The sequence below is a fragment of the Ursus arctos genome, unplaced genomic scaffold (assembly GCF_023065955.2).
Source record: "Ursus arctos isolate Adak ecotype North America unplaced genomic scaffold, UrsArc2.0 scaffold_20, whole genome shotgun sequence".
NCBI lineage: Eukaryota > Metazoa > Chordata > Mammalia > Carnivora > Ursidae > Ursus > Ursus arctos.
Genome location: NW_026622875.1, coordinates 8,339,718 through 8,352,179, shown reverse-complemented (window position 1 = coordinate 8,352,179; position 12,462 = coordinate 8,339,718). Strand labels below are relative to the sequence as shown.

The window sequence follows — 12,462 nt, the reverse complement described above, 5'->3', positions numbered from 1 at the left end:
TTTCTTTAGTTATAACACGTGAATCCAAATGCCTATTGGTGTTTGGCTGCACAAGAGTTAGTTAACAATACCTGATGGGATCTTTCAAATGGGTGGAAGAGAGTCTTTCTGGACATGTCTTTTTGAATAGATGAAGTCCCCAGGTTGCAAGGTGTGATGTTTATGGTGTTCATTTCCAGGGAGTACTATGGAGAGAATGCTCTACCACAAGCATGGGTATTTTAATAGAAGCAATTAGGCCTTTTTAGTATTGAAGTATATCTCCTTCTATCAGCTGTGGGTCAAAGAGGCAGGGGCTAGGTGCATTGAGAGTTTTGTTATGAGGAGAACAGATTCTTACTGATTTTATGCAAGTATATACATTGTCATGAAAAATAAAAATGAAAGTTTCAGAATTCTGAAGGGATAAGGAGAAGAAGATAAATGCTTCAACCTTTGTGGTAAAGACCTAGTTTACCAAATTGCTGTAAATTATAGATAGCTTGAAGGAGAGGAGAAAAAAGGGTTTTTGGGAGTCTGGAAAATGAAACATTAAAGCAATCAGTTTTCATTAAAGTTTTAGGAACTCATTCTGTTCAGTGTCATGATCTTAAATTTATCAAAACCTGTGTCCTAGAGTATTTGTCAAGGTCTTTCTCATGAATGTCTTTGAAAATGAAGCACTTAAGATGATAACTGTGCATAAGTGACAAAAGACTTAAAAATAGCAATGGTTAGAGAACTGATGAGAGTTCATTATGAAGAAATTGAGAAAGAAATTTGGTTATTTCTGTGACATGCAACGTTTCAAGATAATTAGCATTATGACTGATTACATTATACCGAGACATATCAGAACTTTAGGGATTTTTTTTTTTTTTTTACAATTTCTAGAACACTTATATAAGTAAAACATAAACAAGGCTTTGTATTACTTCTCATTTGACAGTACTTCCCATGTAATTTAACATTATTAGAAGGTGGAGGAAGGGCTGTAAAATATTCTCCAAACTAATAAGGCACTTTGATACAGAAAAAATGAAGCATGTGACTCCATGTAGTTTACATAGAGTTTTATTCAGGGGAAGTTACTGATAGAAAGGATGGGACAGAGAATGAACTGAAGCTGTGCAGCTATTCTCCAAGTCCAGACTTTAGTCTACAGATTTTATAGACTGGATGGGCAGAAGGGCAATGAACAAGATCAAAGGATTCACATGCATCTGACAGCTAACATTTAATTAGATCTTGTGGTGCCGACTATACATCGGGAAGGGGAAAGACTATTAGATCTAACAGATTCATGGGAGACCAATGCAAACCTCTGCCGTCCCAGCTGAGGTGGGCATTTCTAAGTTTTGTATATTAATCTCTAAGGGTCCTGGAACATATAGCCCCAAGAGAGGTCATCAAGCAGACTTGAACAAGATGGAGGGCTAAAGATGGAGTCAGTATTGTCAACACTTTTACACATATCAACTAATCCTAATTAATGGGTCCCTTTTTATAAGGAGAGGAAATAAGTCTTTTGAAAACTTCCAGGGCCCTCTAGAAATTCGTCTTTTTGACCTAAATGTAACTTTGATATTTAGAATTTGATTTTAGGAATTTTGTTAAAAAAAAATTGTAAACTATACATTAGCATCCTGTAGTAAGTAGTTTAACGAACTTAAAAATACATTTCAAATTATTTTTCAGTGTGGCATAAAATATTTATTAATAGAGCCAAATATTTTCTATTTCTATAAAAACTTAAAAGCCAAAGTAGATAAACTTTTGTTTACCATTTAATGTTTATCTTATTTGAAAATGATTTAGGTATTCAACTAATATCCATTATTCAATTTAACTTAGTATAATCTTTTACTTATGTTTATATTTGTTTCACTGTTTGCTTTAAATACTTATTCTTGCATTAGACATTAAACAGCCAATCATCTTAACGTATTTCTCTTGATAATTTTGTAACATAAAGATGATATGAGCTATTTGATTAGTAAACCCATGTAGAGAAATTGTATATCTGCGTTATATTTAATGCTATAACTCTGAAGACCTGTCTTATTATTAAACCAACAAACTTAAACTAGCATTTAATTTATCAGAGATTATCTCAAATCATATAACTTGAAAAACATTTACATTTCCATATTTCTGAGAGCTTATTCGACTTATATAAATGCTTAATTTCCCTTAAGCCAATTAAATCAAGCTCTTTTCAAATTAATTTTGACAATACCATCCGGAGGTAGGAAGATATCACATATCTATAACATGTAACATAGACATACATACCATTTAGATATACTGAGATTTTATAGCACTTGTTTAGAAATTTTAGCCATGTTTCAGGGACAAAACTCAAGAGAAAATATAGTTGACCCGTGAACAATGCAGGTTGGACCTACAAGTTCACTTATATGCACATTTTTTAAATGGATAAATATAGTACAGTACTGTGAATATATTCTCTTATGAATTCATTGACATTTTTTAAGCTCTTTTGTAAGAGTACAGTATTTAGTACATATAACATACAAAATATGTGTTAACTAATGTTATCTGTAAGGTCAACAGTAGGCTATTAGTTAGGTTTTGGGGGAGTCAGAAGCTTATGTGTGGATTTTTGACTGGGGGGGGGTGGCATCCCTAATCCTTGCGTTGTTCAAGGCTCAACTGTGATGGGATCCAAACTGTGCAGACGGGCTAAGTTAATATTACCTGCTCAGATGGCCAAAGCCTTTACTAAAGATGTGTTTTATTTGCCTGCTCTAAGGATCCTTTCAGAACTGTTTTTCTAGTCATTTTGTCTTTAGAAGATTCTGCATCTCAATCAACAAATGCATGTCTTCATCTCCCAGAGATCTGTAATCCTATTTTTTAAGGGTGCCCCTTAAGGTGGACTTATCTAAAATAAAGTTTTGCCAGAATGGACATTACAATTCAAATTCTCCAAAAGCTCACCTACGTTTCTTTTTCTTTTTCTCCTTTTCTCTTTTTTATCTCTTTTTCTTCTCTTTTGTTTTTCTTCTCTTTTCTTTTTTTTAAAGATTTATTTGAGAGTGTGTCTATGCCTGGGGAAGGGGCAGAGGGAGAGGGAGAAAGCAGACTCTGAGCTCTGAACCCTGGTGAGGCTAATCTCAGGATCCTGAGATCATGAACTCAGTCAAAATCAAGAGTCACATGCTTAACCAACTGAGCCACCCAAGTGCCCCTCACCTATTTTTCAAGAAACACACAAGATGCTCGTCCAGAGGGACCAGGTAGAGCCTGTCTTTCCTTTGGATTCTTTAAGGGGCCCTGTTTTCCAACAGCTGTTCTAAAATACCAGGAATCATGTGTTTTTCCACCTTTTGAACAGGATGGGTGACTTACTAGGAAGCTTCAAAAGTCAGAAACAAAAACAGTACTCACTGGGCAGGGAGATGCCCTCATAAAAACAAAAAGAGATCCCAAATAAACCCAGAGAGCTCACAATACAAACAGGGGATTTTAATATACAGGAAAGATACATCCTCAGTCTCCGGGATCAGCAAGAAAGCAATAAGCTCAATAGGTTTCGTGGGTTTGTCACCAACCAGACCCCTTCTTTGACACATTTAATGTCAACCTTAAAACAGCCAGTTATTTTACTACCAAAATGACTTTATTCAGGAATGGCAGAAGAATGGCAATTTGGGACAAGCAGACTATGGCAAACCAATGGCGAGTCCAAAGAGACAAAAGGAAGGTCAGCTTTTATTAGGTTTTAGGAGAAAAGTAGGGAGGGCTATTTTGAACAAAAGTTCATTGAAGAAGAATAAGACCTTGAGGTTGTGGCATTTTCTCACTGGCTGCAAGCAATGGTTAGTTCTTATTGCTGGGGCTGAATGGGATCGTCCTTCTTTTTCTTAAGAGCAGGAGATAAAATTCCTGTGAAGATGTCTTACCTTGTCAAGGTAAGAATTCTCTTCCTTCTTCTGCTGGTTATGCAGGCTGCAAGGAGTGTATGTGCATGAGAGCTCCCCCTGTCAGGGCTTCCTGACTCCATTTTCAATCAGGTTTCCTTTACTCAGTTTCACAGGGAATAAGCCTACCCCATGGGCACCATCCCCTTGAAGGCAGAGCTCCAGGTGACTGGACGCCTTGGCAGGGCAGGGCTGAGAGGGCTGGCCAGGGTATCCTCTAGTAAGAGACTCCTGGGAGCCCTGTCTTCTGGCAAACACTAGAATCCCATAGGCAGCAAGTCCAAATGGTAAGGGACTGTCTTCAATTTGCAGCTACTGTCCCAGGGTGATGTTTGGGGGCGGTGCCTTCCACTCTGAACTTACACAGGTATTTGGGATCAAGACCCAGCTACATTGGCCTGCTGGGCCCTGACTTCTTGAGGCTGGCTGAAGGGCTTCCAACTCCAGGTGCCTTGAAAGCACAGTTCAGGGTAGCTGGGAATCTGGGCTTGGCAAGAGTCAGGAGAGGCTGAGTCATGGGTGTGGGCTACTGGAGGTTCAAGGCACCTGCCTAAATCCAAGCCCTAACCTCCACAGATGCCCATGTGGGGTCGAGGGCAGGCCACCCCAAAACATGCCACCTCAGCATATTGATTATTTTGAATTAAAGGTCCTTGTAAAACAGCCAGAGCAAGAATAATACCCTGAACTCGCTTTGTCTCCACAAAGCAAAAAATAAATCTCCCACGTAAAATGTGCCTTCCCTTTACCAGCTGGTAGAGAGACATCGGTATCGCCAGAGATAATGGAGTTCAGAGCTAAGAAGTCTGTGTAAACATCTTGTTACTTTTACTAATTTTACTACCCACCTGAAATTCTGTTAGAATTTCTTTAAAATTGAAGCTTGCAAATATAAGTTTTCTTTGTACTGTCAACTCATCACAGATGTATTATTTCTATGTCTGAAGGAAGCCCTGAAGCTGCCCGTCTTGGTGGTTTCCTTGGATCTCAATGTTAATATCGGGCCTCTCTGTGCATGGAGTTAGACTTTTTCTCCTGTTAATCTGTGTCTTGTCAATTTAATTCTTAGATCATGGGGAAGACTCTTGAAAGGGAGAGCATAATTTTTCCTCAATAGCTGGCAGAATCGGCAGGATAAACACTCACTGGCTGGACGGTGCTGCAGCTGAGAGATGATGGGACATCTGACAGAAGCTGGCAGAAGGTAAGAATCCTCACCACCACATCACGTACTGGGACTCAGCCTGCACGGGCTAAATTCAGGTTAGCGGAGAAAATATTTGTGGAACTAGTTCCTCGGCTTTAAGGCCTCTGGTGACGTTGGTAGGATTCTCTTGGCTTGAGAGATCCATTTCCATCCAGAGATGGCCACAGTTTTTCTTTGTCCTTGTCTTTTGTGTCATTTGTCATAAAAAGAATAACCGTAGATAAGAACACAGACATGGGTCCAATCAGCCTGCTGTTTGAGTTGGCCTCACAGACTGGTGAGTTCACAATTATCAACATACCTGCATCTGTTTAGACAACCTTTGCTGTGGGGCCTTTGTGTAAAAGCCAGAGGAGAGTTTTCCTTTTGTCTTGTTTTAAACCTAAGAGCTTTGGTTTGTGGCTAGTGAGAATATTCTCTCTGGTCTCCATACCCCAAGGGTTATCGGGGTGCATCTTGGTGTCCTGTCAAGTCGAGTGGGGTTTGGAGACTCACAAGCAGTACTCTCATTGTCTGCCCATGCCAACTCTCAAGGGAGTGTGTTCTAAGAGGTCCCAGCCCATAAGGGACGTTTGTCATCATAACCTCCGTTAGTGCTGGAAAAATCTCATTACAGTAGTGTCTTCCCCATGTCACAGATTAGTGGGACTATGACTAGAGAGGTCTCACAGTTTTGCAGGAGACTGAACATACTGTTTTCTCTACACCTTCTTTACTGCCTGTGCAAAGAAGGCCTTTGCTGTCTTAGATTATTTGGGGGAGTAAAATTTTGGGTCATGGGGGACGCATCATTTGTTCCCTCTACAGGGATGCCTCTCGTGTCAATGGTCTGAGCCTGCAAAGTTGCCTCTGTGTCTTCCCATAAAAGTGCTTATTGGTTTGAGTTACTATTGAGATTAATAAAATCCTATTCATCATTGCCAGATGATGGGTCCTTTACATTGGCTATATTTGAAAGGAAAAAAATTCTTTATAGAAAGTTTTCAATTGTCTTATATAATTGCTAGCTTTTGGGACTCTGTTGGAGATATAAAAAAACCAAAAAAGACTGAAGACAAAAATTAGTGTTTATATCCAATATAAATTCCCCTTCTCAAAATCTGGCCCCATTTGTGTATTTTAATTTCCCTTTCCCAACAGACTGTACAGAGAGTACTCTGACCTAATCTCTAAGTTCAAAGTATATAGGGTAGTCATGTAAATGCTGAAAAGCAAGGAATAAATTTAATGAAAGCACCCAAGACTGGCAGTAAGGCTTGATTTGCTCCTACTTTCAAGGGCTCTGTAATTTTCTTTTCTTTTTTCTTTCTTTTTTTTTTTTTTCTTATGTGGAGCCGCATGTGAGTCTTACTTAGCCCAACAGCCTCTTGACCAATCATGTCGTCCTTAATGGCAAGCTCTTATTCTCTTTTGTGGCAGAGTAATATTCCATTGTAAATATATACCACATTTTCCTATCTATTCCTTTATTGATGGATACTTATATTGCTTCCATATCTTGGATATTGCTAAAGAAAATGAAGTGGCAATAATCCTAGGAATGCATATATCTTCTTGATGTCATGTTTTCCATGCCTATGACTTAATACCCAGGAGTGGAATCACTGGATCCTGGGGTATGTACCTTTTCACTTTGTGCAGAGTCACCATAGTCTTTTCCACTGCACTTGTACCAGTTTACATACCTGCCAGGAGAGAACAAGGGTTCCCTTGTGGATATCATTGCAAACACTTTCTATTTGTTGTATGTTTGATCCTATCCAGTGTGCCTGGTGTGAGGTAGTATTTCCTGGGGTTTCCTAGTGGGTCTTCTTAATGATATCTGATGTTGAACATCTCTTCCTAGGTCTGTTGGCTAGCCGAATCTCTCCTTTGGGGGGGGGGCAGGGAAGAATACTATGCCCAATTATTCACAAAGTATTTGGGTTTTTTTTGGTGTTGAGTTGTACTAGCATGTTATACAGTTTGGATATTAACTCCCTATGGCATATATCAGTTGTAAACCACTTCTGCCGTTCAACAGGGTGCCTTTCATTTCATTGATGTTTTCCTTTGTTGGTCAAAAGCTTTTCATGCCAGTGTGCTCTTGATAGTTTATGTTTGCTTTGGTTTCTCTTGTCTGGGGAGACCTGTCTAGAAAACCATAGCTCTGACTGTGTGCAAGAGATTACTGCCTACATCTACTTGAGCGAGTTTGATGGTTTCAGGGGTCACCTTCAGGTCTCCTTTCCACTTTGGGTTTGTTCTTGCACGTGGTGTAAGGACATTGTCCACTGTCCTTGTGCATGCAGCTGTCCAGTTGCCCCAGCACCATATATTGAACATGCTGTCTTTCCCCCTTGTCTGTTCTTGTCAATTTTGTCCTAGACTAATGGACAATATAACGGTGGGTTTATTTCTGGGCTTTCTAGGTGGTTGGTTACATGTATCTACATGTCCACTTGTTAGTGCCAGAACCACTCTTCTGGTTATGTACAGATTTTTAGCATATCAGGAAATCAGGGACTGTGATAGCTCCCTCTGTGTTCTTCCTCCTCAAGATTGCTTTGGCTTTCTGGGGACTTTGGTGATTTCATGCTCATTTTAGGATTATTTATTCTAGTTCTGCAGAAAACACGATTGTTCTTTTAATAGGGATCACATTAAATCTGTCAATTGCTTTGGGTAGAGCAGACATTTTGACACTGTTGGTTCTTCCACCGTGGGTGTTCTGTCTCTCTCCATCGATTTGCGCTATCTTCAATTTCTTTCATCTGTGTTTTATGGTTTTCAGAGTAGAGTTCTTTCACTTTCTTGGTTACACTTCTGCCTTTTTTGGTGTTTTGGGTTTTTTTGGTTCTAATGTAAATGGGATGGTTTTCTTTCTCTTTTTCCTACCTCCTTATTCTTGTGTAGAAATGCAATGAATTTGTGTGTGTTAATTTTGAATTCTGCATTTTTATTGAATTCACATATCAGTTTAAAGAGTGTTTTGGTGAAGTCTTCAGATTTTCTGTATATAATATCATGTCTTTTTAAATATAACTCTTCTCATTTTTACTTTCTATGTCTTTTATTTCTTGTCTGATTGCCATTGCCAGAACTTCCAGCCATCTGTTGAGAAAAAAATTGATGAGTGTGAACATCTTTGTCTATTTCTGATTATTTCAGTTCTGTTCTACTGAAAGCAATATCATGTGTGGTTTTGCATGTTTCCTTCAGTATGGTAAGGTGTGTTTCTTCTAAACTTACTTTGTTTAGAGTTTTTATCACGAGCCAGGTGTTGAATTTTGTTAAATGGGTTTTTTTTTGTATCAGTTGTAGTGATCCTGTGCATTTTATCCTTCCACTTTTATGTTTTGCATCACATTGAATGATTTGCAATATTGTACTCTCTTTGCATCCCTTTAATAAATCCCCCTTGTTCTTTCTAATGATTCTTCGAATGTATTGTCGAGTTTGTTTTGGTGGGGATTTTTCCATCTCTGTTCATCAGGGATATTGGTCTGAAGTTTTCTGTTTCTGTAGTATAGAAATAGAAAAACTTTGTGTGGGGGCGCCTGGGTGGCACAGCGGTTGAGCGTCTGCCTTCGGCTCAGGGCGTGATCCCGGTGTTGTGGGATCGAGCCCCACATCAGGCTCTTCCGCTATGAGCCTGCTGCTTCCTCTCCCGCTCCCCCTGCTTGTGTTCCCTCTCTCGCTGGCTGTCTCTATCTCTGTTGAATAAATAAAATCTTAAAAAAAAAAAAAGAAAAAGAAAAACTTTGTGTGTTTTTTTGGTCTTTGTAAACAAAATTTTGGTCTAATTTTGGTCAAGGTGATTTTGATCTCTGGAGTGAATTTGGGAGGTGTCCTTTGGCTTCTATGTTATATACTGATTTAAGAGTTAGGTATTGATCTTTTTTAATTTAATTTTTTAAATTAACATTTGGTTAACATTAATGTTAAATTAGCTTCAAGTGAACAACACAGTGATGTAACTCTTGACCTTATACAGGGCTCACAACAAGTGCATCTGTCATCACAGAAAGCTATTTCAGTACCATTGACTATATTGCCTATGTTTTAATTTTCATGACTTTTTATATCATAATGGAAGTTTTTACCTCACATTTTCTTCACCCATTGTTGCCTTCTCACTCTCCTCATCTCCATCCACCACCAGTTCTTTGTGTTTATGGGTTTCCTTCTTTTTGTTTGCTTTCTTGTCCATTTGTTTTGATGTTGAGATTCCACATATAGGTAAAATCATATGGTATTAGTCTTTGATTTATTTCACTTAGCCTAAGCCTAATACCCTATAGTTCCATCCATATTGTAACAAATGGGACATTCTCATTCTCTTTTATGGCTAAGTTACATTCCTCTGTGTGTGTGTGTGTGTGTATACATATACATAAAATATCTTCCTCATCCATTTATCTATGGATGGACACTTACATAGCTTCCATATGTTAGCTATTGTAAGCAAGGTGGTGATAAATATAGTCCCATGCCTATATCTTTTTGAATGTATGTTTTTGTTTTCTTTGTGTGAATACCTAGGAGTGGAGTTGCTAAAACATGGTATTTCTCTTTTTAAGATTTTGGGGGAACCACCATACATTTTTCACAGAGTTTCATAATGTACATTCCTATTAACTGTGTATGAGGCTTCCCTTTTTACACATCCTGGCTGGCATTTGTTATTTCTTTTTGATCCTAGCTAGTGTGACTGGTGTGTGATTACACCTGATTTTGGTTTCATTTTGCATTCCCTTGATGATTAATGATGTTGAGTATCTTTGCATGTTTCTGTTGGCCAGTTGGATAAGTTCCTTGGAATAATGCCTATTCAGGTCTTTGGCCATTTTTTACTTTTAGTGTTTAGTGTTTTGTGTTGTATGATTTCTTTACAGATTTAGAATACTAAGATTCTCTGATATATCATTTGCAAATATGTTTTGTCATTCAGTAAGTTGCCTTTTGTATTGTTGATGGTATCATTTGCTGTGTAAAAGGTGGTTTGGTCTTTCTTATTTTGAGCAGACTCCCAATCGTTTTTGTTGTGTGTTTTTTTTTTTTCTTTTTCTTTTGTTTCTTCTGCCTAAAGAGACATGTAGAAAATGTTGCTAAGGCCAGTGTCCACAGAATTACTATCTATGTTTTCTTTTAGGAGTTTAATGACTCCAGGTCTCATATCTAGGTCTTTAATCCATTTTGTGCTTATATTTGTTTATGATATAAAAAATGGTTCCATTTGATTTTTTTTTTTTTTTTTTTTGCCTATAGCTTTCTAGTCTTCCTTGCACAATTTATTGAAGAGACTATCTTTTCCCCATTGGCTATTCATACCTCCTTTGTCGTAGGTTAACCGATCTTATAGCTGTGGGTTTACTTCTGTGCTTCCTCCCCTGTTCCATTGTTCTATGTGTCTTGTTCCAGTACCACACACTTTTGATGGCTCTACATTTGTCATACATTTTGAAATCAGTGATTGTGTCGCTTCCAGCTCTGTTTGCTTAAAATTGCTTTGGCTCTTCAGAGTGTTTTGCAATTTCCACACACATTTGTAATTCATTTATTCTAGTTCTTCGAAAAATACTATTGTAATTTTGATAGAGATTGCATTGAATCTGTAGTTTGCTTTTTGTAGTGTGGAATTTTAAAATTGTTTGTACTTGTCAACTATGGGCATGTTATATATATCTCCATTTGTTGTGCTCTCTTGAATTTCTTTCATCAGTGTTTTATAGTTTTCAGAGTAGAAACTTCTGTGATTAAGTTCTCTTCTAGGTATTTTTGTCTTTTTGGTGCAATTGTAATCTTTGCGTGTATGCAATTTCTGTTTTCCCTGCTTTGTTCTTAGTGTATTTTGAAATACAATTGATTTATGTATATGAATTTTGTATCCTGAAACTTTACTTATGCATTTGTTCATTCTCAGTTTTTTGGTGGAGTCTTTAGTGTTTTATATATATATATATTATATATAATATATAATATATATAAATTATTGTGTCTATTGCAAATATGACAGCTTTACTTCTTTCTTACAAGTCTAGGTTTTTTTTTTTAATTTATTGTATGATTGTTGTGGGTAAGCATTCCAGTACTCTACTGAATTAAAATGGTGAGTGTGGATATACTTGTCTTGTTTCTGATTACAGAGAAAAACTTTTCAGCTTTTCTTCATTCAGTATTATGTTAGTTTTGTGTTTTTCTTACATGGTCTTTATTGAGTTATGTTTCTTTATACCCATTTTTTTGAAAATTTTTATCTTGAACAAATGTTGAATTTTGTCAAATATTTTTGTGCATTTTGTGAGATGACCATACAGTTTTTATCCCTGCTTTTGTGTTAAGGTGTTGTATTAGATTGGTTGATTTGGAATATTGAATCTCTTTTGTGTCCTGGTAATTTATATCATTTGATCATGGTGAATCATTTCTTTAATACGGTTTTGAATTCAGTTTGGTAATAATATTTGCTTGGTAATATATTTACATCTGTGGTCATTAGGGGTATTAGCCGGAGGTTCTCTTTTTCTACAGTGTGTTTGTCTTGTTTAGGTATTAGGGCAATGTTCACCTTGCAGAATGAATTTAAAACTTTGCTTCCTCTTCTGGTTTTGTTGTTGTTGTTGCTGCTATTGTTTTAATAGCTTGATGAAAGTATGTTGGGTACATATATATTTACAATTTTTATGTTCCCTTGTTTTATTGATAATTTTATCGTTATGCAATACCTTTCTTTGTCTTTTGTTATAGTCTTTGTTTTAATGTCTATTTTGTCCAATAAAGTATTGTTACCCTAGATTTTTTTCTTCTATTTGCATGAAATATTGTTTTCCATGCCTTCACTTTCATACTGTATGTGTTTTAGGTTGGAAATGAGTCCCGTGTAGACAGCATATAGATGGGTCTTGGTTTTTTTTTTTTTTTTTATCCATTCAGTTACCCTATTTCTTTTGATTGGAACATTTAGTCCATTTATTTTTAATGTAATTATGGATATGTATGTATTTATTGCCATTTCGGGAATTATTTTCTAAATTGTTTTTGTAGGTCTTTTCTGTTCCTATTTCTTGCTCTCCTTTTTGTGGTTTGATGGCTTTAGTGTTATGCTTTGATTCCTTTCTTTTTATTTTCCTGTGTATCTGTTATAGCCTTTTGATTTGTGGTTACCATAAATAACATTGCAGGTATATAGCAGTCTATATTAAGTTGATGTTGCTTAAGTTCAAACACAAACAAAAAGCACTAAATTTTGACTATCCCCTCAACATTTCATGTAAATGAGATCATATTTTACATCCTTTTATTTTGTGTATCCCTTATCTAATTTTAGTACATGTAATTGATTTTACT

At 36.8% G+C, this 12,462-nt stretch overlaps 1 long non-coding RNA gene across 2 annotated transcripts in view; it reads left to right on the top strand.

Annotated features, from left to right (window-relative positions):
- Positions 1-12,462, top strand: part of LOC113254109 (uncharacterized) — a 60,414-nt gene that overhangs the window by 16,684 nt on the left and 31,268 nt on the right. The window contains exon 5 of one of the 2 annotated variants that reach the window (XR_007189156.2): positions 4,996-5,130. This is a non-coding gene — a long non-coding RNA (uncharacterized LOC113254109). Of the gene's footprint in view, positions 1-4,995; positions 8,978-12,462 lie in introns of those variants that run through there. The other variant, XR_007189153.2, reaches the window with a different exon arrangement.